This window comes from Erinaceus europaeus, chromosome 5, assembly GCF_950295315.1.
Source record: "Erinaceus europaeus chromosome 5, mEriEur2.1, whole genome shotgun sequence".
Taxonomy (NCBI): domain Eukaryota; kingdom Metazoa; phylum Chordata; class Mammalia; order Eulipotyphla; family Erinaceidae; genus Erinaceus; species Erinaceus europaeus.
In genome coordinates this window covers 122,764,718-122,786,824 of record NC_080166.1, presented here as the reverse complement: position 1 = coordinate 122,786,824, position 22,107 = coordinate 122,764,718, and the positions used below count along the sequence as shown (strand labels likewise).

Here is a 22,107-nt window from a genome sequence, read left to right as displayed (position 1 = left end):
CCGCCGTGCGACTCAGTCGCCCTAGCCGCGCCTACTAGGGGTGAACTGACCTCTACTCTCCCGCCCCCCATTTTGGAGAAACAGCACAGAGCTTGCAAGGAAGACGGCTTTAAAATGAATTTGATTTCCTCTTACTGGGCCGCACCACTGTTAGCTGGCAAAATGCTACGTGGAAGGGTCAGTGAGATAGCTCGCCATGCCCAGGGACCCAGGTTCGAGCCCCACCTCCCCGCACTGGGGTTGGGGTGGCGCTTTGGTGCTGTAATGTCTTTCCCTCTCTCCCTCCTCTCTCATTGTATCTGCAGTAATCAGCCGCGGATGGTGAAGCCCTGCAATGCAGGAACAAAAGAAGATGCTTAGGAAATGGAAATAAAATTTTTTGGAGGGAAACGGGTGCATGATACCCTTCTTGATCGACTCTTCCGGTAGTCTGTACAATTTAATGGGAGCCACTTTTTTAAAATAATAAAACATGGACTACCTATCAAATTTACCAACACTCAGACAATTAACTTCCTTTTTTAGTTGAGCATGTTTACAGACCACGTTTTCCACGATTCCAGAAAGAGCTGACAGTGAGATTAGCTGACTTCAGTATTACTCTAACCAGTCCTACCATCATAACTATTAACTCTGCTCTGCTTCAGACCATTATTCATTAACCAAGCACTTAGTCAAGACTCTGGAAAATTAGTTTGTAAGGTAACAGATACTATTCAAAAAATGTCCTCATTTTCTGCTGTTTCCCTTCTGAAAGGTAATTTTAGTTGCTTGTGCTACTTTTCTACCTTTATCATAGTTTACCAGGTAGAAATCTGAGGCTTTTGTCTCTGGGGTCCTGAACTGACAAGATAATAGTAACAATAATTAAAATATTTTTATCAACAGATAAAAGGGCTAATAATTTAAATGCAAGTTAACAAAATTACTTTCCTTGCACAGTGTATTTTTAAGTAATTACAAGTTAGCAGGCCTGGAGTGGTTTATCTCTATAAGGATCACAGTAAACAGGTATCTGTGTTCTCTTGTTATTTGAGCTCCATTTCTCGAACAGATGCTCGTGATCCAGGAGAAGCAACCTTTAAACAGACTTTTATTATTGACTTGGATTAAGAAACCATGGGAGGAGTTTCACGCTAATCAGATTTTTTCCTGACACAACAGTTTACCCGGATTTACTACTGTTGAATGCAAATTGCAAAATTCATGTTGGTGCATTTTATTTTTATGACTGATTCATGTCCTGATGACTAGGGAAAATTGCTTTAAAAAATAGTCATTAACCAAAAGTACTAATGATAGAAAAAGAAGAACTAAATCACACATTGATGTTTAGAAAGATCCATTGTATTTTCAGCCCTGAGGAGGAGGAAAGACCTGTTAGGTTGGGTGGGACCAGAAAGTGCTTATTTTCTTCGAGTACAGTAATTTGACTTTAAAAACTTTCAAGGACGTTGGTTGTGGTGTTTTTGAAGTAGGAAGGTTGCTCTGAGCAAAAAAGGAAATGGAAGGAAGGGAAATTGGTAGGCACTTAAGAACATAGACAAAATGATCTTTTAAACTATTTATTAGCATTCCTGCACTCTAGCATTTTTCTCTGTGTTTAAGGGTGTATATATAAAAAGAAAAAAATGTCCTATATTTAAAATGAAATACTGGTGCTTTCATGCTATGCTTTATTAAAACTCTTATACTGACAATACACTTAAATTTCAGTATTTTACTATGGAAAATGTTTATTGCAGATAGAGTTAAAGTTTAATATTCTACTAATTTTAGAGAAATGGTTTATTGAATATATGGAGTGCTATCCATGCTACCTTTGCCTGTTTAAGAAAACAGGTGGAGGGGACTGGGCAGTAGCGCAGCTGGTTAAGCGCACATGGAGCTGAGCGCCAAGGACTGACTTATGGATCCGGGTTTGAGCTCTGGGCTCCCCACCTGCAAGGAGGTTGCCTCAGACGCTGTGAAGCAGGTCTTCGGGTGTCTGTCTTTCTCTCCTCCTTCTCTGTCATCCCATCCTCCTTCGATTTCTCTCTGTCCTGTCCCACAACAACAATAACAAGAGCAACAAAATGGGGAAAATAAGGGAGCCGGGCGGTAGCGCAGCGGGTTAAGCGCACGTGGCACAAAGCGCAAGGACTGGCAGAAGGACCCGGGTTCGAGCCCCGCACGTCACCTACAAGGGAGTTGCTTCACAGTCGGTGAAGCAGGTCTGCAGGTGTCTATCTTTCTGTGCCCTTCTCTGTCTTCCCCTCCTCCCTCCGTTTCTCTGTCTTAACAACGACATCAATTACAACAACAATAAAAAACGAGGGCAACAAAAGGGGAAAAAAATGGTAACGGCTAAATACAAGTCTACTATCATAAAATGGGAAAAATAGCCTCCAGGAACAGTAGATTTTGCAGGCACCAAGCCCCAGCAATAACCCTGGAGGGGAAAAAGAAAGAAAGAAAGAACAAACAGGTGGAGTTAGAAGTGCTACTTCTTTGGTTAATCTTCTTGCTTACACCTTGAGTTTGATCCTAACCGTGACTTCATTCCTTCTTTCTTCCTTTCTTTTTTTTTTTTTTTTATATTTCATAGAACAGAGAAAAATTGAGCAGGAAAGAGGAAATAGATGGGGAGAGAGAAAAAGAGACACCTGTGTCACTGCTTCACTACTCATGAAGCTCCTCCCGTGGTGAAGACTGGGTATTTGAATCTGGGTGCTGTGTATATGGTAACGTGTGTGGTCTCCCAGATGCTTCACTGCCTGGCACCAGAATGCCCCTTTTTATGACTGGCCTCTCTCCCTTAGCATAAAGTTATCCAAGTTCACCCTTTTGCACCTTTTTTTTTTTTTTGCCTCCAGGGTTATTGCTAGGGCTTGGTGCCTACACCACAAATCAACTGCTTCTGGAGGCTTTTTTTAAATTTTCTCCCTTTTTTGTTGCCCTTGTTGTTTTATTGTTGTTTTGGTTATTATTGTTGGTATTGATATCTTTGTTGTTGTTGGATAGGAGAGAGAAATGGAGAGAGGAAGACAAAGACAGGGAGAGAAAGACAAACACCTGCAGACCTGCTTCACCACCTGTGAAGCAAGCTAACCCCCTTGCAGGTGGGGAGCCGGGGGCTTGAACTGGAATCCTTATGCCCGTTAAGTGTGCGCTTAACCCACTGCGCTACCACCCGGCCCCACAACCCAGTTTTTTATAGTAAAGTGAAAAGATTCTTTGGAAGAGGGGAAATATGGAAGCAACTGACTTCTTGTTGAGCAGACGTTGTCGTACTTGTGGCAAAGCATGTATCTCCTCATGTCACCACCATTCCAGTTCTGCTGCCCACTAGTTGCTATGGCCACACATGCATCTATCATGAGATTCATAAGTGGATCACATCCCCATAGTATTCCTTGGAAATATCTACCACCATTTAATTTCAATAACAGCTTCTTAGCCATAGATTTGTTGTTGTTTTTTTTTTGCCTCCAGGGTTATTGCTGGGACTCAGTGCCAGCACTACGAATCCACTGCTCCTGGAGCCTATTTTTTTCCCTTTTATTGTCCTTGTTGTTTATCATTGTTGTTGTTATTATTGTTGTTGTTGCTGCTGTCATTGTTGGATAGGACAGAGAAATAGAGAGGGGAGAGAGAGATAGACACCTACAGACCTGCTTCACCGCTTGTGAAGTGACCCCCCCCCCTGCAGGTGGGGAGCTGGGGGCTTGAACCAGGTTCCTTATGCTGGTCCTTGCACATGGCTCCAGATGTGCTTAACCCACTGTGCTACTGCCTGGCGCCCGGTTTTGTTCTTTTTTTTTTCTCCTTTCTTTAATTCAGAAGGGTAAGCCTTATTCATGGTGTCTACTCCACAAGCTCAAAGACCTATTTATTTACTTTTAATTTGACAGGACAGAGAAATCATTCATTTTCTTGAGCTAGAATGAGACCAGAGCATTATTCACGTGGCGGTGCCAGGGATTAAATTTGGGGCCTCTATGATCTCAAGAATATAAGTCTGGGACTCTAGTGTTCAGATATCTCCCTGACCCTGCTTCTACTATTATACTTTTAAGAATAAAAGAAAATGAGTGAAATAGCTCACCTGATTGTTCTATTTTTTGTTTTTTACCAGAGCACTTCTCAGTTCTGGCTTATGATAATGCAGGGGATTGAACCTGGGACCAAGAAATTTCAGACAGGAGAGTCTCTTTGCATAACCATTTTACTATCTCCTCTACCCAGCTCACTTGATTAATGTGCTGCTTTTCCATATGTGCAGCCCAGCTTCAAACCCAGTCCCCACTGTATTGAAAGAAGTTTTGGTGCTATGATCTCAGAGACTCTCCCTCTCCCTCTCCCTCTCCCTCTCCCTCTCCCTCTCCCTCTCCCTCTCTGCATTCTCTGTCTTTAAAAAATACTAATTAGGGCCAGGTGGTGGTGCAAGTGGTTGGAAACACATTGCGCAGGGTCCCAGGTTCAATCTCCCAGTCTCCACCTGCAGGTGTCTCTTTCATCTCTCTCCCCTTCTATCTCTACTCCCCTCTCCATTTCTCTTTATCTCTATCCAAAACAAATACATAAAAATAAAATAATTATAAAAAATAAGAAGAATCCCTGGGAGTCGGGAGGTAACACAGCGGGTTAAGCGCAGGTGGCACCAAGCACAAGTACCGGCGTAAGAATCCGGTTCGAGCCCCTGGCTCCCCACCTGCAGGGGAGTCGCTTCACAGGTGGTGAAGCAGGTCTGCAGGTGTCTCTCTTTCCCTCCCCCTCTCTGTCTTCCCCTCCTCTCTCCATTTCTCTCTGTCCTATCCAGCAAAGACGACATCATTAACAACAGTAACTACAATAATAAAACAAGGGCAACATAAAGGAATAAATAAATACAATAAGAATAAGCTTAGAACATTAAGTACATAAATAACTATTTGAGTCCCTATTTTTGATTATTTTGGGTGTATACACAGAAGAGGAACTTCTAGCTTGTTTGTTAATTCTATTTTAATGTTTGAGAAAACGATGTACTGTCTTTAAAGCAGCTTCTTGGAAATAGTCATTGAGGGTGTAAGTCTACCAGTTTGCCTGTGAGCTAGATCTGGGCAATTGGAAATGCAGCCCCTTCTTCTGTCCCTGTAATATGAGTGTGTGCCTGCTGTTTCTATGCCAGCCACTGGTTTAGAGGCAGAACCTTTTGATAGTAAGATATTGTTGAGACTGCTAGGGCTGGATAAGTGACTGAACCCATGTAAGCCCCCAAACCTCCCACCTTCTGCACCCCAAGAACAATTTTGATCCATACTCCTAGTCAGGGAGAAAAGTAGGGGGAAGATGAACAAAGAGCTGTGAACTCCAACTCCATCAGGAAACTGAGAGGGAGGAGGGGGAAAAGGGAGGGACATTTGGATGTAATAAGAGGTGTATGTGTGACTTGGAAAGGAAGGGAAGATGGCACCAGAGAGGGAAAGAGGCCAAATGTGTGCAAATACAGACAGATGGTTGTAGAAGTAACAGTTGACCCATTGTTGTTGAGGTGGTCTGGTGTCGGGCTGCACCGCGGAGAAGAGAGCGGACGTCCAGAGCAAAGGGGTACACAGATCTTTATTATAGGATGGGGGGGAGGTTTGGTTCAGACCACGTGGAGCCAGCCAGCAATGGCCGACCACGGGGGGAGAGCAGGGAGCGAGACCTCAGAGAGGGAGAGCCGAGAGCCCAGAGAGAGCGAGGGGAGGGGTGAGGGGGCTTTTTATTGGGCGACAACCAGGGGTGACGTGTAGGGCCAGGATTGGTTGAAAGGGGGCACTCTAGGATTTAGCGAGGCATAGGAAAACCTGGGGGCGGAGCCAGGATTGGTTGAAAGGGGGCACTCTAGGATTTAGCGGGGCATAGAAAAACCTGGGGGCGGAGACTGCATCAGAATAAGTCCTCAGCAACATCTCCTCCTATCCCTTTATATCTAAATGGACACAGTAAAGAAAAATGGAGCATGCTTAAATGTTTTAGAGGAATGCCATGCTCAGGTGGGAAGATGTAGGACTTTCTGTGGAGGAGGGAAGGCTTAAATGGCTGCCAACCTTGTGAGATTTAAATGTCCTCCTGTGCTCAACCCCTCTTCAGAGAGAGAGACTTACCTGGAGAGACTCATAGGTTTAAGCGCAGCCTGCTCAACCATCTCTTCACAGTATCTCTACATCTTTTCTATCTTTCTATCTAGTAATTGCATAAGATGTACAAAGTCTATAAAAGACTATCATGGGGCAGAAACCTTTTGGACATAAGCCTAAATGACATAACAAAATAGGAAGGGACACGAAGGGGAGAAGTAAAAGTCAGTGGGGTGTGAAGGGAAGGATTGGTGTGTAAAGGAACATTCCCTGCTTGAGTGGGGAAAAGGGCAAGGGTACATAATGAGGGGGCGGCAGGAGGCATGACCCACCAAACAGAGGGGCTATTTGGCATTGTATAGTCCTCAAGGCAACAGTCTGTAAAGTCTATGAATTACTCAGGATTAGTCTATGAAAAACCAGCAGCGTGAAGGGAAATAAGCTGCTTCAAAATTGTGTAAAATGTATATAGGGTATGTCAGAAAGTCCGATACAAGTCTCAGTCCGAAGTAGATGGCTAGGGGAGGAATTGGCAGGGGATGCAACGCTGCATGAGGGAGGTCAGCTGCTGGAATGTTGCTCTTTTGTAGATAGCTAGCTGGAACTGCCAACACGTAACAAGCAGGTCAGAAGCAGGAACGGTAACCAGGCATGAAGAAAGTTCTGTCCTTGGAATTCGTGTATCAGGTTCTTCAGATCACGTTGAGTGACATCTAGGGTTTCGGGGGGTGTGCCACGGTAGTCGTGCCATCTAGTGAGTGACGTCAGGGTGTGCAGGGGTTCAGATGGTTTTTCCGGGGTTCCTGTGAAAGAAACACAAACAATCTGCTTCTCGTGGTTAATTTGAACTGGTAACAAGTTATAGGTTTGTTATAGTTGGTACCTCGATGATTATAATTGGTTTAGAATCTCTTTATGATTTATTAAAAGGTCATCTAATGTGACCTCCTGTAGCAGCCTCTACCGCAGGATCTTGAGACCAATTTTAGCTAAAATATGTATTTTAAACAGACTCAAATTGCTTAGAGAGTTAACGCATATTCGTGACAATGATTTTAACGTTTACAGTGCCAGATTGATGCCAGATCCGTTGTGGATTAATTTCCACAAGATAGTTTACAGGGCACCTTTGGGGGCCCTTCAAAGGTGTCCTGTATATAAAATTTATATAGTTTAGTTTTGGGAATGAATAGTCACGTTGAACATTTAGACTTTTACCTAAATAGTAAGTTACCTTAACAATTAATATTTACCTTGTCTGGTAAAAGTGTAGCTGTAGGGTTACACTTCTGACCGTTAAGTTAGTGTTACCAAACTTGAGACATACCCATAAACATTTAGTTATAACAAACTGGAGGAAAAAGAACTTTTGTTATAAAAACACATTATTTAAAAACAATTTTAAATCTGTCATTAGTCACACAGTTTAAGACTAAACACTTACATATATACCAATACTATATATAAAATTCAAAAGAGGGAGAAAGAAAAAAAATTTTTTGGAATGTTTCTGGACGTCTCCAGAAACTTTGGCTGCGTCCAGCATTTTTATATAAGGCCAATAACCTTTTAGAGTACTCCAAGCAGATGGGTCATGCAAAAAAAAGAAAAAAAATTTTGTCATTTAACACACTCATTCACAAAAACAACTGGCCAGTTATAACATAAGACATACAGGGAAAGGGTAGGAGAGAGGTCTCTGTGAGCCAGATTTGCAGGTTCTGCCATGTCGTATTACGGGTCCTGGGATGTATCCTGCATCTGGTCCTCTTGTAGTATTTCTTGTTCTTCAGGAATAACAGCGCCATCCTGCGGGTATTGTCGGACATGGCGGGCAGGAACCCAGACAGGTTTAGAGAAATTTTGAGGGAAAATGCATGCGAAACCCCTTCCCATGGTCAATAATGGGTCAGGCCCTTTCCAAACTTTATCGAGTGGGTCTCTCCATTTCACCTTAATAGATGGGAGGGTAGATGGTGTTTGCCAGTGAAGAATAATAGGGGGTAAGGCTGAGTTATTGTAAATATTAAAGAGATTTAACGTAGTTAAGGCTTTTGCTAGCTGGATATTGGGGGGATATGTTCCTCCTTTATCTTTATTTAGTTGAGCCTTCAGTGTTTGATGGGCCCTTTCGACAATGCCTTGTCCCTGTGGATTGTAGGGAATGCCCGTGGTATGAGTAATATTCCAGAGGGAACAAAAATCTTTAAATTGTTTGCTTGAAAACATAGGTGCATTGTCTGTTTTCAAAAGTAATGGTACCCCCATAACGGCAAAACAAGAGAGCATATGGCTTACAAGCTTTTTAGCACTTTCTCCTGTCTGAGCTGTAGCCCACATAAATTTAGAAAAGGTATCAATTGAGACAAACACATATTTTTGTTTGCCAAAGTTTGGTATGTGGGTGACATCAATTTGCCAAATAGCATTAGCTTTTAAACCTCGGGGGTTAACCCCAAGGGTCTGGATAGCAGGTGTCTTTATGAGATTTGCACAAGAAGAGCATGTAGCAAGGATATGTTTTAACTGTGGTACAGGAACATCAGGGAATCGAGCTTGAAGGCCTTTAAGATTAACATGGGTTAGAGAGTGAAAATTAGCAGGATCAGAGACAGAGACTGGGAAAGTTCCTGTGGAGGCAAGGCGGTCAACTGCGGCATTCCCTTCGGACAGGGAACCAGGAAGAGGGCTGTGGGAACGAAGGTGTTGCATATACAGTGGTTGGGTTCGAGAACAGAGCATAGAGGCGATTTGAATCAAGAGAGGGGAAAGTGGGTTGTCATCAATTTTCACATACGAACGAGCAAGCCATGGAAGTAAGTTAACAGTATACACACTGTCAGAAAAAAGGTTGAAGGATTCTGGTACAGCTTTTAGTGCAAGAAAAACAGCATAAAGTTCTTTGTACTGAGGGGAATTATCAGGAAGCTCAGTAAAGAGAGGTTTAGGAGATTGTTTGTCTGGGTAATATATAAGGGCAGCAGCTCCCCTTTTTCCGCCATCAGTAAAGATTGTAGGAGCAGAGGGAATGGGATCCCGAGAGAAAAGTTTAGGTGCTAGTAGAGGCAGAAGAGGTAAAGAAGCTATCAATTTATTAGAAGGAAAATGGTTATCTATTTGTCCTGGAAACCCCACGAAGCTTATGGCAAAGCGGGAATGATGGCGTATAAGCCACTCTGTATCTGTGAGAGAAAAGGGCAGAATGATTAAATCCGGTTCTTTCCCTAAGACCTGCACAGACCTATTTCTCCCTTGGCTAACCATGAATGCTAACGCATCTATCTCAGTGAGGAGTCTTGGAGCTCCTCCTACTGGCGTGTGAAGCCATTCGAGAACCCCATGGTCTTGCCACAGTGCCCCTACTACTGTGGGGGTGGAGTTGAAGATTAGAAGGTTTACTGGAGAGGAGGGGGAGAATCGAACAAGGTGCATGTCCTGGAGGGCCTGGTTAACCCTTTCCAGTGCCAAGGAGGCCTCGGGAGTTAACTTACGTTTTGAAGAGGGCTGTTTGTTTCCTTTCAACAGGTCAAACAGTGGTTGGAGGCAGCTTGTGGGCAGATAGAGATACTGCCTAAGCCAATTTAAATTTCCTAGAAAACTTTGTAAAGAAGCAAGAGTAAGGTTAGAAGGGAAGGTAACATTAGGTTTTAAGGGACGAATTTGCGTTAGAGAAATCTCTGAACCTAGGAGGGATATTGGAGGGATTAGCTGTATCTTCTCAGGGGCTACATTAAGGCCGCTTTTCTTTAATGCAGGAATGAGAAAATCACGTAAGGCATAGAGATCTGTATCTGATTTTCCCCATATTAAAATATCATCTGTATAATGAAAAATATTAAGGCCCTTATGAATATATGGGACAAGGGCAGATTTAACAGCCTCCTGACAAATTGTAGGACTATTGGCCATACCCTGGGGCAGCACCACCCATTCAAATCTGTCAGCGGGGCTGGCATTATTAATAGACGGAACAGAGAAGGCAAAACGTTTACAATCTCGCGGATGCAAGGGGATAGAGAAAAAACAATCTTGTATATCAATAGCTATGATTGGAATTCCCGTGGGAATTGCAGAAGCAAGAGGCAAACCCCTTTGGGGGGAGCCCCAGACCTGCATGGTTTTATTTACTGCACGGAGATCTTGAAGGAGGTGCCATTTTCCCGAGCGCTTTTTAATCACAAAGACAGGAGTATTCCATGGGCTTCGAGAATGATGAATGTGTCCCAAGGACAACTGCTCTCGGACGAGCTCTTTTAAAATTTTTAGCTTATCCCTAGGTAAAGGCCACTGTTCCACCCAGACAGGCTCATTAGAAAGCCAGCTTAAGCGGGGTGTTTGGCTACGAACAGTGGCATTTAGTATTGGGGGTGCTGAATAGACCTGGTATCACGGGAATAAGTTTTACGCTCTGCAGAGGCGTCTGTGGATATCCTAACATTAAGACATTCCAGAAGATCCCTGCCCAGTAAGTTGGTGCTAATATTAGCTACCAAAGGGCGGAAGTGTCCAGTAGAACCTTCTGGGTCTTCCCACATAAGCGAGTCTCGTGTGCAAAATGCTCTTGTCATCCCTCCTATTCCATGTAAACTGGGTCCAGGGATGAGTTCCCAATCTTGGGGAACCTCTTCTTGCCTTAAAATCGTCTTTGCTGCCCCCGTGTCAATCAAAAATTTAAAAGGAATATTGCCAATCTTTACTGTCATAGAAGGGTGACCTTGTTCTAAAACAGGAGTGGTCCACAAAATCTCAGGCCCCGAATTTGTACCATTCAGGGGCGAACCATCTTTATGAAATTGGGACCAACAATCTCTCTTCCAATGAAACCCCTTACGACATTTTGGACAAACAGTACGTGGTCTCTGGCTCCCTGACTGAAAGCGGGGTTGCTCTGGCTGGAGGCGTGGTTTCCCTGACTGGAGGCGTGGTCGCAACTTATCAGGACATTGGTTACGCCAATGTCCTTGGTGACCGCACTGAAAGCAGGCCCCGTTTTGCTTACGTGGGGCAACTGCATAGACCTGCGTCGTAGCGGGTGTCCCATAATTGCCTGATGTAAGCTCCTGTGTCGCTAGAATCCAATTATCTGGGTGTAGGTGTTTAAGATTAAGGCATACCTGACGGAATTGTGGTGTCATGCCTTCCCAGACAATAGAGCGCAGGAGTAGTGTGCGGACGTCAGGATTATAAACCTTTCTCTCTAAGCTTCTCTTCACCCTTGAGATGAAGCTCGCCACTGACTCATCAGAGCCTTGGTGAAAAGAGTTAATGGGAGCTGATGGATCTACATCAGGTGTGGTCACCCTTTCCCATGCTTGTGTTGCACAGATGCGTACCTGTTCAAAATAACCAGTTGGAAACCTGGCTTCTGCCTGCTGAGCTCCAGATTCATAAGCTCCTGCTCCAAACAAAGCATCAGAATTCCATTCTATCTGTTTGTTACTATTTTCCTGCGATTGCCTAGAGCACTCATCGCGGAAACATGCCTGCCACTGAAGATAGAGAGGGTCTGGGAGTGCAGCACGAGCCAGTTCTTTCCAGTCTTGTGGTGTATTTAAATGCTGGTAAAAGCTTCTCAAAACGGACTTGGTCCATGGAGAGTGCATACCGTCCTCCCTGACTGCTTACCTGAGCGTTCCAAGTTCTTTCGAGGAATATGGCTGCCACGGCTGAGGGTTTTGTTTAGAAGGGGCCAAGTTTACCGGGAATGTGTGGATTTGGTCCAGTGGCGCGGGAGAGGGAGCTACAGAAGTGGAAAGTTCAGTAGAAACTGCTGTAGTGGCTGCAGGGGAGACTAAACGCATATCTACGGGGACGGAGCTCCCGGGGTGGACTGCACATGGTTTAAAATCCTTAAATGCTGAAAAAATATCCTTTAGCTCTCGTATCTCAGCCACTAGATCTCTTAATGGTGATGTATCAGCAGGGGGCGGGGTCAGGGACGAGGAAGCCTCAGGCGGAGCTGAAACCGCGGCAGCAGGGGCCGGGGGCGGGGTCAGGAAAATGGAAGCTGCAGGCGGAGCTGAAACTGGGACAGCAGGGGCAGGGGCGGGGTTCAGGAACGCAGAAGCTGCAGGCAGAGTTGAAACCGCAGAGGCAGGGGCCGTGGGCGAAGCTGAAACCGGGACGGAAGGGGCAGGGTTCAGGAACGCAGGCGGAGCTGAAACCTGAAAGGTGGAAGGGGGTGGGGTCAGAGGAGGAGCGTCCGAACACGTGTGCGTGTCTGTGGGAACGGAATTCTTGGGTTTAGCCGCTGATCGCTTAGGATGTCTAAGTCTTAAGCACATGTGATTTAACTCTCGTACCTCAGCCTCAAGGTCACTTATCCTTATGGCATACCACGTTTTACATATCTTGAAAGTGGCGACCACAGTTAAAAAAATCCAAGGGGTAGCGAAAATTAAACCTTTTATGACAGCGGGAATCTGTCCCAGGTCAAGAGATAATGACTGGGACACCTCCTCATAAAACGAGAAATTTCCCATAGTGGAGGGAAACGCGGGGCCACAGAAGTGGGCGGATGCCACTTACCTGTGTCTGGGCGGTTTCGGAGACCTCAGGCCGGGCGTGGTGTGGGTACGGAACACGATGGGCACCAGATGTTGTTGAGGTGGTCTGGTGTCGGGCTGCACCGCGGAGAAGAGAGCGGACGTCCAGAGCAAAGGGGTACACAGATCTTTATTATAGGATGGGGGGGAGGTTTGGTTCAGACCACGTGGAGCCAGCCAGCAATGGCCGACCATGGGGGGAGAGCAGGGAGCGAGACCTCAGAGAGGGAGAGCCGAGAGCCCAGAGAGAGCGAGGGGAGGGGTGAGGGGGCTTTTTATTGGGCGACAACCAGGGGTGACGTGTAGGGCCAGGATTGGTTGAAAGGGGGCACTCTAGGATTTAGCGAGGCATAGGAAAACCTGGGGGCGGAGCCAGGATTGGTTGAAAGGGGGCACTCTAGGATTTAGCGGGGCATAGAAAAACCTGGGGGCGGAGACTGCATCAGAATAAGTCCTCAGCAACAACCCATGTCTGCAACCTTGAGAGAACTGCTGTAGCTCACAATGGAGGGACTGGGGATCCAGGACACTGGTGGTGGGAGTGGTGCAGAGTTGGACCCCCGTTACCTTGTGATTTTGTAAATCAATATTAAGTCACTAATAAAAAAATTACTGCGAGGGTATTTTGGAGTTAGAGCAACACTGAAATGGATAGACTTTAGGCTGATGGAATAGCTCACTTGGATAATGAGCTGCTTTGCCATATGCATGGATCCAGTTTTTTTTAATGTTTTAATAATTTTGTTTATTTTGGATAGAGACAGAGAAGTTGGGGGTGGTAGATAACATTAATGGTTATGCAAAGAGACTCTCATGCCTGAGGCTTCAAAGTCCCAGGTTCAGTCCTCCCACCCACCACAGCCATAAACTGAAGCTGAGCAGTACTCAGGTAGGAAAAAGAAAAATAAAGAAAAAAAGCAAGATTATATATATATATATATATATATATGCCGGGATAGCCTGAAGGTGCTTTTTCTTGAGCAAGTGCTCTCTGGGTTGGAGAGAACTCAACTGGAGCCAACCTAGGCTGCTGCGTGGGAGAGGGATCAGGAACTCGTGCTGGGCTAGCATCGCGGGAGTTAGACTCTGGGACTCTTAGAGCGGGAAGGCAATTCCAAGTGTGTTTAATCAGAAGAGCAGCTGTATTTATACTCGCCAAGTAGGGTGGAAACAGGATATGATTTAGAGAGGGTGGAGCGAAAAGAGAGTGGTGGAAAACGGTGTGACTAGGAGAAGGGGCAGAGCAAAAAGAGAGTTCGAACCAGTGGGGATATTTAAATCAATGCCCTGCAGGCAGGGCGGTTCTTAGGTAACTGGTTATGTAAATAAACCGCAGCATTTAAGCAGGGGGAAGCTGGTGTACTGCCCAACATATATATATATATGTATATATATATTTAATATTTTTTAATCCATTTATTATTGGCGGACAGGCAGTAGTGCAGCAGGTTAAGCGAATGTGGCATGAAGTGCAAAGACCAGAGTAAGGATCCCGGTTGGAGCCCCCAGCTTCCCACCTGCAGGGGTGGGGAGGGTCACTTTACAGGCAGTGAAGCAGGTCTGCAGGTGTCTATCTTTTCCCCTCTTTGTCTTCCCCTCCTCTCTCCATTTCTCTCTGTCCTATCCATCAACAACAACAATAAAAAGGGCAACAAAAGGGAAAATTTTAAAAATCTATTTATTATTAAATATTTGTTTATTAAGACAGTTTGACAGGACATAAAGAAATTCAGAGAAGGGGAGATAGCGAGAGTGAAAGAGATACACCTGCTGTACTGCTTGACCTCTCCTGAAGCTTCCCTCTCTTCAGGCAGGGACTGAAGGCTTGACCCTGGGTCCACGTGCATGGTAATGTGTACATGCAGCCAGGTGCGTCAACACTCAGCCCCTCCCTATATCTTTGTAAAAATTATCAAGGAGTCGATTTCTTTGATAATTGAAATAATTATATAGTTGCCTAGTAAACTAATCATTTGGAAACAATTCCAAGTATTTTATAACAATTAAATTTGAAAACTCTGGATTGTAAAAATTTTCTTAGAACTATTTCTTTATTTTACATTTTATTAATTATGTTTTTAACAGTGACTGTTCAGGCAGCTGTAAAAATCACATCCTCTATCCTTTACCTAATTCTCTTAAAATTTATTTATATAGCAGCTGGGAACATAGCTTATCCAGTTGAACATAGAATTTATATGCCCAAGACTCCCAATTCAATCCCTCAAATATCACATAACCAGAACAGCACTTTGGTTTTTCTGTCTCCTTTTGTAACTGTCTATTTCATATAAAATAAGTAACATAAACCTTTTCAAAAAAATTTGAAACAATTATTAATCTGCCACTGGCAGCTAACTTTTGACCCTCTCAGTTTATGTGTTATTTGAATCCTCTGAGCTAATCATGAATATTTCCCTGGTTTTTTTTTTTTTTTTTTTGTCTATTGTGTCTCTAGCCATTAACATTTGCCTGAGCTCTCATAATAATAGTGGCTTAGGTTTGCATAAAGATTAATTGTGCATAAATACAACTAGGAAAGACATTTTTCCAACTAGGAAAGACAAAGACAGCTTTGAGTGCCAAGCTGAGCATCAGTACAGTCCCATCTGTATTGATGGCTGAACAAAGTATTATCAGGTTTATTTTTTTATCTTTCAGTGGTTAGAACATTGAGGCATAGAGAGGTTTCAAGGTTTTCATCAGGTTTCAAGGACAAGTGGTTGGAGACAAACCACTTTAAGTCAATGTATACAAGTAACCGAAATAGATGAGAGTCACATGAATCCTAATGGTTTCCCTTCTGCTTCTCTTTGTCTCCAAAAGAGATCTCTGTGTTGTTGAAATGCAAAATATGGCCACTCTGCACTCCCCCAAACTGGCTTTCATGTTTATAGCAACTTGCAGAGATAGTACAGGTGTTTTGAAGTCCATATTATGTGTTTAATTGCCACCCAGGTTGTTGCTGCGGCTTAGTGGGGCACAGTATAGCACTATGAACCCCATCGGCCATTTTTCCATTGTTGTTTTTTTTTCCTCTCTCTCTCTCTCCCACTTATATGACAGGACTGGGAAAAATTGAGAAGGGAGGGAAAGATAGAGAGAGAATGGGAGAGAGAGAAAGATAACTGAAGACCTGCTTCACTGCTAGTAAAGTGTCCCCCCTGCAGATAGGGAGTCAGGGCCCAAACCCTGTCTCCCTGTGCATGGTAGTATATGCACTTAACCGGGTGTGTCACCATCCAGCCCCCTCCATAGTCTTCTTTTAAAATGTATTATTATTATTATTACTATTAATAATATTATTATTATTAGAAAGGGAGAGAGACACATTTTAGTACATGTGCTGCCAGAGATTGAACTCAGGACCTCACACTTGAAAGTCCAATGTTTTATTTTTTTATGCAAAACCTCTTGAACCAAAGTCCAAATTGTTAGGAAAGCACATGACTGATTTTCCTTGGCCAGTACTAGATAAATGATTCATTGTAATCTTATGTGCAGGCATGAAATAGGAAAAACAACTTTTGTCCATAAAAAAGGACCCAGCTGGATGGTGATAAACCTGGTACAATGTTACCATGCATGAGGATCTTCAGAACCCAGGTTCAAGTTGCAGGTATCTCTCCCTCATCTCTCTTTGCTTCACCCTCTATCAAAAGAAAAATGTAGAAAATTGTCAATGTCCTAAAAAAAAAAAAATGAAGACCAAGTGACAAGCAACAACCTTGACTAAAATGAAGCATTGTTCTATGCACGCAATTGTTATTTTAATAGTTTCTATTTGTTATCAGTAGTTGGCTACAAGATTAGAAGATTATGGTGTATAGTACCACACCACACCTACCACAGAAGTTGTGTATCCCCACCCTCTAGCCTCCCAAAGATAACTACCATAGTTCTCACAAGTCTTAATGTTTGCTTGCTTCTGTTTTGTTTAGATTTTTTTGACAAGTTCATGTGTATCAGTTCTCTAAATTCCACATGAGTGAAACCATCTGACAGTTGTCTTTCACGTCTTATTTCTCTAAGCATCATCACCTCCAGTTGAATCTGTTTTGTCCCAAAGGACACAATATCATCTTTTTTGATTGCAAAATCTATCTGTCCCATCGCTTCTTTAGCCAGACATCTGTTGATGGGCATTTAGGCTGCTTCCACTCTTGGGCTTTTGTGAATAATGCAGCTGTGAACACAGGTGCATATGTCCCTTTGAATTAGAATTCTGAGTATCCACTGGATAAATAAATGCCTGAGCAGTACTGCTGGATCATAAGGTACTTCATTTTTATTTAAGGACTCTCCATACAATCTTCCAAAGGGGCTGTACCAATTCGCATTCCCACCAACTTATGCATTCAGTTATAATCCTCTTCAATCCACAGTAAACACCTTGCAACGTGGCAAAAGGTATTGACACAACAGGATATGTTAGAGAATATTCTTTCATTCCCAAAAGGCTCTGTGGTACTTGAATGAGTCACTGAGGAAACGGAACAAAGTGTTTGGGTTAAATATCAGTTTGAGAAAATATCTTTTTATAACCCTCTTCTGAGTGAAATCTTGGCTGAAATAATCTTAAGAAATGATATGTATCTTCTAATGAAGCAAACAGGGAACACTTTGGTTTGAAAGAGTTGTTGATACTGAGAAGAATGCACACTGGAATCAGAATACAGGGAAGCACAAAGCAGCCAGCTTTGTAATGTATTATTTATAGTGGATTTTCACCCTGGCTTGGAGAAATGTCTTTGCAGCAATATCTTGTGCTCCTTTCATTATCTCTAAAGGCTTCACTAGGTAGGATGGTTTAAATGTGAAGGGGGATATTTGCACACTAGAAAAACAGCACTCTATTTTTCTTTTTTCCTTGTCTCACTGTCTTTTCTAATGATGCTAATTAGCATTTAAGAGGTAATCCTCTAATGTTTAAATAGCATGAAGATCTGGTAATCCGAAGTCCACAAGAGGAGACAGCAACATTCTATTTTCTTTAATTACTTTTGTAGTCACAACAGAGGCAGTGCCAGCATATTAGAGGAATTTAGCAACTGAATCTGCAATTTGATTGGAAGGCAGTTCAAAGGAAGACTGTGAAGCTGCACCTCAGTAGTAGTTGTGTATATATTCTTTTCATTTCTTTTCTTTTTAATTAGCTTTATTTAGGGGACAGAGAGAGCCAGAAATTGAGAGGGAGGGGGGCAGTAGAGAGGGAGAGAGACGCCTGCAACACTACTTCACCTTACTTCAGCGCTCATGAAGCTTCCCCCACAGGTGGGTTCAAACCTGGGTCCTTGCACATTGTAACGTGGCATCCATCCAGGTTACACCACCCAGCCCCTGTTGTTTTCATTAATAAACCCATCCATACAAAATATGTGAGAAGGTATTGCAAACTAAACAAGATCATGGAAAAGATAAAGCACCTTTATGCCCACCCATATTACTATTAACATAATTATTGTTACTTTTGTCACTGGAACTTTCCTGGGCTGACTTTTTCAGATAGAAATAGAGTCAGAGGGAGTTGGGCTGTAGCGCAGCGGGTTAAGCAGGTGGCGCAAAGCACAAGGACCGGCATAAGGATCCCGGTTCGAACCCCGGCTCCCCACCTGCAGGGGAGTCGCTTCACAGGCGGTGAAGCAGGTCTGCAGGTGTCTGTCTTTCTCTCCTCTTCTCTGTCTTCCCCTCCTCTCTCCATTTCTCTCTGTCATATCCAACAACAACAACAACAATAATAACTACAACAATAAAACAACAAGGGCAACAAAAGGGAATAAATAAATAAAAAGAAAAAAAGAAAAAAAAAAGAAATAGAGTCAGAGCGCAGGTGGCGCAAAGCACAAGGACCGGCATAAGGATCCCGGTTCGAACCCCGGCTCCCCACCTGCAGGGGAGTCGCTTCACAGGCAGTGAAGCAGGTCTGCAGGTGTCTATCTTTCTCTCCTCCTCTCTGTCTTCCCCTCCTCTCTCCATTTCTCTCTGTCCTATCCAACAAGGACAACAACAATAATAACTACAACAATAAAACAACAAGGGCAACAAAAGGGAATAAATAAAATAAATATAAAAAAAATTTAAAAAAAGAAATAGAGTCAGAGACAGAGACAGAGAGAGAGAGAGAGAGAGACAGCATTGAATCTTCCCTCAGTGTGGTGGGAGCCAGGCTTGAACTTGGATTACACACATGGCAAAGCAAGCACACTCTCCAGAAGAGCTATCTTGCCAGTCCTTTTGTGCCTACTCTAAATACCCTTTGGATGTCCCTGAAAACTGGGTTGGTACTCCAAATTGATTAGTCTTTTACTAAGTAATATTCCAGAACAGAAACTTTATATTAACTAAAGCTTTGATGTATTGTTATTATTATTTTGTTTAGGTTGGGTTAATATAGTGAGATTTATTTAGTCTTGAATTAGAGATATGCCAGTAAAGATTTATCACACATCTTTATTTATTTATTTATTTAAATCATGGGAATCTACAATGAATTCCCAAAAAAGAGATTGTTCAAAAGTCATTAACATAATTATATTGGCTAAGTTTTTTTCTTTTCTTCTTTTTTTTTTTTTTGCCTCCAGGCAGGGTTATTGCTGGGGCTTGGTGCCGGCACTATGAATCCACTGCTCCTGAAGGCTATTTTTCCCATTTTTTTGCCCTTGTTGTTGCCCTTGTAGTGGTTGTTACTGTTATTGTTGTTATAGCTGTTGTTGTTGGATAGGACAGGGAGAAACCAAGAGAGGAGGAGAGAAAGATAGACACCTAGAGACCTGCTTCACTGCTTGTGAAACGACACCCTGCAGGTGGGAAGCTGGGGGCTGAACCGGTCCTTCTGCTTTGCACCACGTGCACTTAACCCGCTGTGCTACTGTCCAGCCCTGGGCTATGTTTATTTTGAATGCTTTAATAATAGCTTTTGATGAAACAGACACAACGTTCTTATTCCTTAATAGCAGAACTAAGATTGTATTTGGTGTCACACACTCAGAAAAAAGTATGCATTTAGACTTCCCCTGCAACTAGATATGATTGTGTGATTAAGTTTCAGTAACTAGATGGAAATAAGGGCTGAGCCGCCCTAAAATGTTCCCTTAAGAGACTGGATAGGGACTAGGCAGTGGCACACTCTATAAAAGGCACAGGTTTCCAAACATGAAGACCTGAGTTCAAGTCCTTAGTCCCCACCTGCAAGGGGGAAACTTGAAGAGAGGTGAAGCAGTGCTGCAGTTGTCTCTCTTTATCACTTTATTTCTTTGTTCCTATGAGAAAATAAAAAATGGCTGCAAATTTACAAAACTACTAAAGTCGTGGGCCCCTTGGAACATACCTCACATAGACTTCCTAAGCTGCTTCTCACACGAAAACCCCTAGTTTCATCTGCTCTTTTTACCTTTGGGTTCCTGTTTATTGAAAAAAATTCCTGCTTTATGTCTTACCAGCTTTAAGCCACCAAGTTGCAGATGCTACTATGATTCTATCCTGACTTCCCTGGGCAGAGGACCTCACCAGTGTGTCCTGGAACCCCACCTCCTCAGAGCCCTACCCCACTAGGGAAAGATAGAGACAGGCTGGGGGTATGTATCAACCTGCTTCTTCTTCTAGCGTTTGCCCTTCTTCCGTAGCCAGTCAACAGCGTCAGGTTGAGCCTGATGTAAAGTTTTGAGACCTCCTTTGAATCTGGAGAGGTGGCAGTCGTCAACCTGCTAATGCCTATGCACAGCAGAGAAACAATTACAGAAGTCACCTCCTGCACCCCATATTCCCAGAGGGATAAAGAATAGGAATTTCCAATAGAGGAGATAGGACATGGAACTCTGGTGGTAGGAACTGTATGGAATTGTATCCCTGTTTTCTTACAGTCTTCTTAATCATTATTAAAACTAACAAAAACTAGATATAGACCAGGTCCCATGAGGTAGGGCAGATGTTCACATATATCCATAAATTAGGGCAAAATAAATATCTTAAAGCCAAAGGGCACAATAGTTTGCAGTAAATCAATAAATGAAGCAAGCATGTAGAAAGACCTAAAAAGACACCTTAAAGTACCTAATGAAATAGTTTCTACTTAGACCTAGATAACCTCCTCACCTACTTCCCATTACACTTCCCTCAGTCACTCCAAAGATAACCTTATCAAAGTAAAGACTACAAAGGCTGAATGAGGGCAAGAGACTGGCATACATTAATGATGACTCTTTAGTCACTATCAGGTCACCCCATCAGCTGGGGCCCTAGTCTGGAAGTCCTGGGATTCCCACACAGACACGATGTGCCTAGACCTCAAATAGATCCCTCTCCCCATAATCACTAGTCATCTCCATCAGGAACAACATAATGGACCCCTTTGGGGGTCCCCATAGGACCTTGCCCTCAATGTGGATCAACAATGATAGAGAATGTTCCATCATCCAAAGGGGGGTTGGATAACATAATCTATCTACCACCTGAAGAAGACGGGTCCTGAAATTGGTGCAACTCGGAGTGTTCCTACTGATGACCACAGAATGCAAGTTCAGACCTGCAGGGATGCAGAAGTTTCACAGGCTCCTGTGCTGAACATACATCAAATTGATGGGCTTTACAGTCAACAATATTTATACACTTTCCCCATATTTGGGAGCTACTCTGTTCCCTGATCCAGCTTTCTAGCCCTTTTCCTAGCCATGATATCATCCCCCCAGACAATAACCTGGGTCCACCTGCATATCAGATTCAGGTTCAGGCAAAAACTAATAAAGTCATGGGCCCTTTGGAATATACCTAAAATAGACTAGCTATTTCCAAAACAGAGACCCCAAATCCTCATCTGCAATATTCCAGCCTTTAGGTTCATGATTAGTCAACAACTTGTTTGGCTTTATTTATTAACTCTTTTTCACCCACCAGGTTCCAGATGCTACCATGAAGCCAACCAGACTTCCCTGGACAGATGACCCCACCAATGTGTCCTGGAGCTCCACTTCCTCAGATCCCTGCCCCACTAGGGAAAGAGAGAGACAGGCTGGGAGTATGGATCGACCTACCGATGCCCATGTTCAGCAGGGAAGCAATTACAGAAGCCAGACCTTCCACCTTCTGCACCCCATAATGACCCTGGGTCCATTCTCCCACAGGGCTAAAGAATAGGAAAGTGTGGAGCAGGGCACCAAAGTAAAAACCCTGGGGTGAGGGTGAAGGTAGACATTCGGCTTCCCAGGGCAGTGGGGGGTGTAGGGGTGGGGAGTGGATTGGGACACAGTCTTTTGGTAGTGGGAGTGGCGTTTATGTATACTCCTATTAATTTGTAGTCATATAAATCACTAATTAATATGAGACAGGAAAAATTGTATGTCTCAAAGTTTTTAAAGTACAGACTGAATCTTTTTAATACATAGGCTGAGTCTTCTATATGTTGACTCTCTCAAAAGCTTAGACCAGGGAGCAACTGGTGGCAGCTATATACAAGATGTTGGGTATTATATAGCAAATCCTAA

The 22,107-nt window shown here is 43.4% G+C and overlaps 1 long non-coding RNA gene across 1 annotated transcript; it reads left to right on the top strand.

The window, feature by feature from the left end:
• The first annotated feature begins 48 nt into the window (after positions 1–48).
• On the top strand, positions 49–21,603 carry LOC132538652 (uncharacterized). Its single transcript, XR_009550013.1, has 3 exons — positions 49–177; positions 16,136–16,250; positions 21,521–21,603. It is a non-coding gene; the product is annotated as an uncharacterized LOC132538652 (long non-coding RNA).
• The last annotated feature ends 504 nt before the right edge of the window (positions 21,604–22,107 follow it).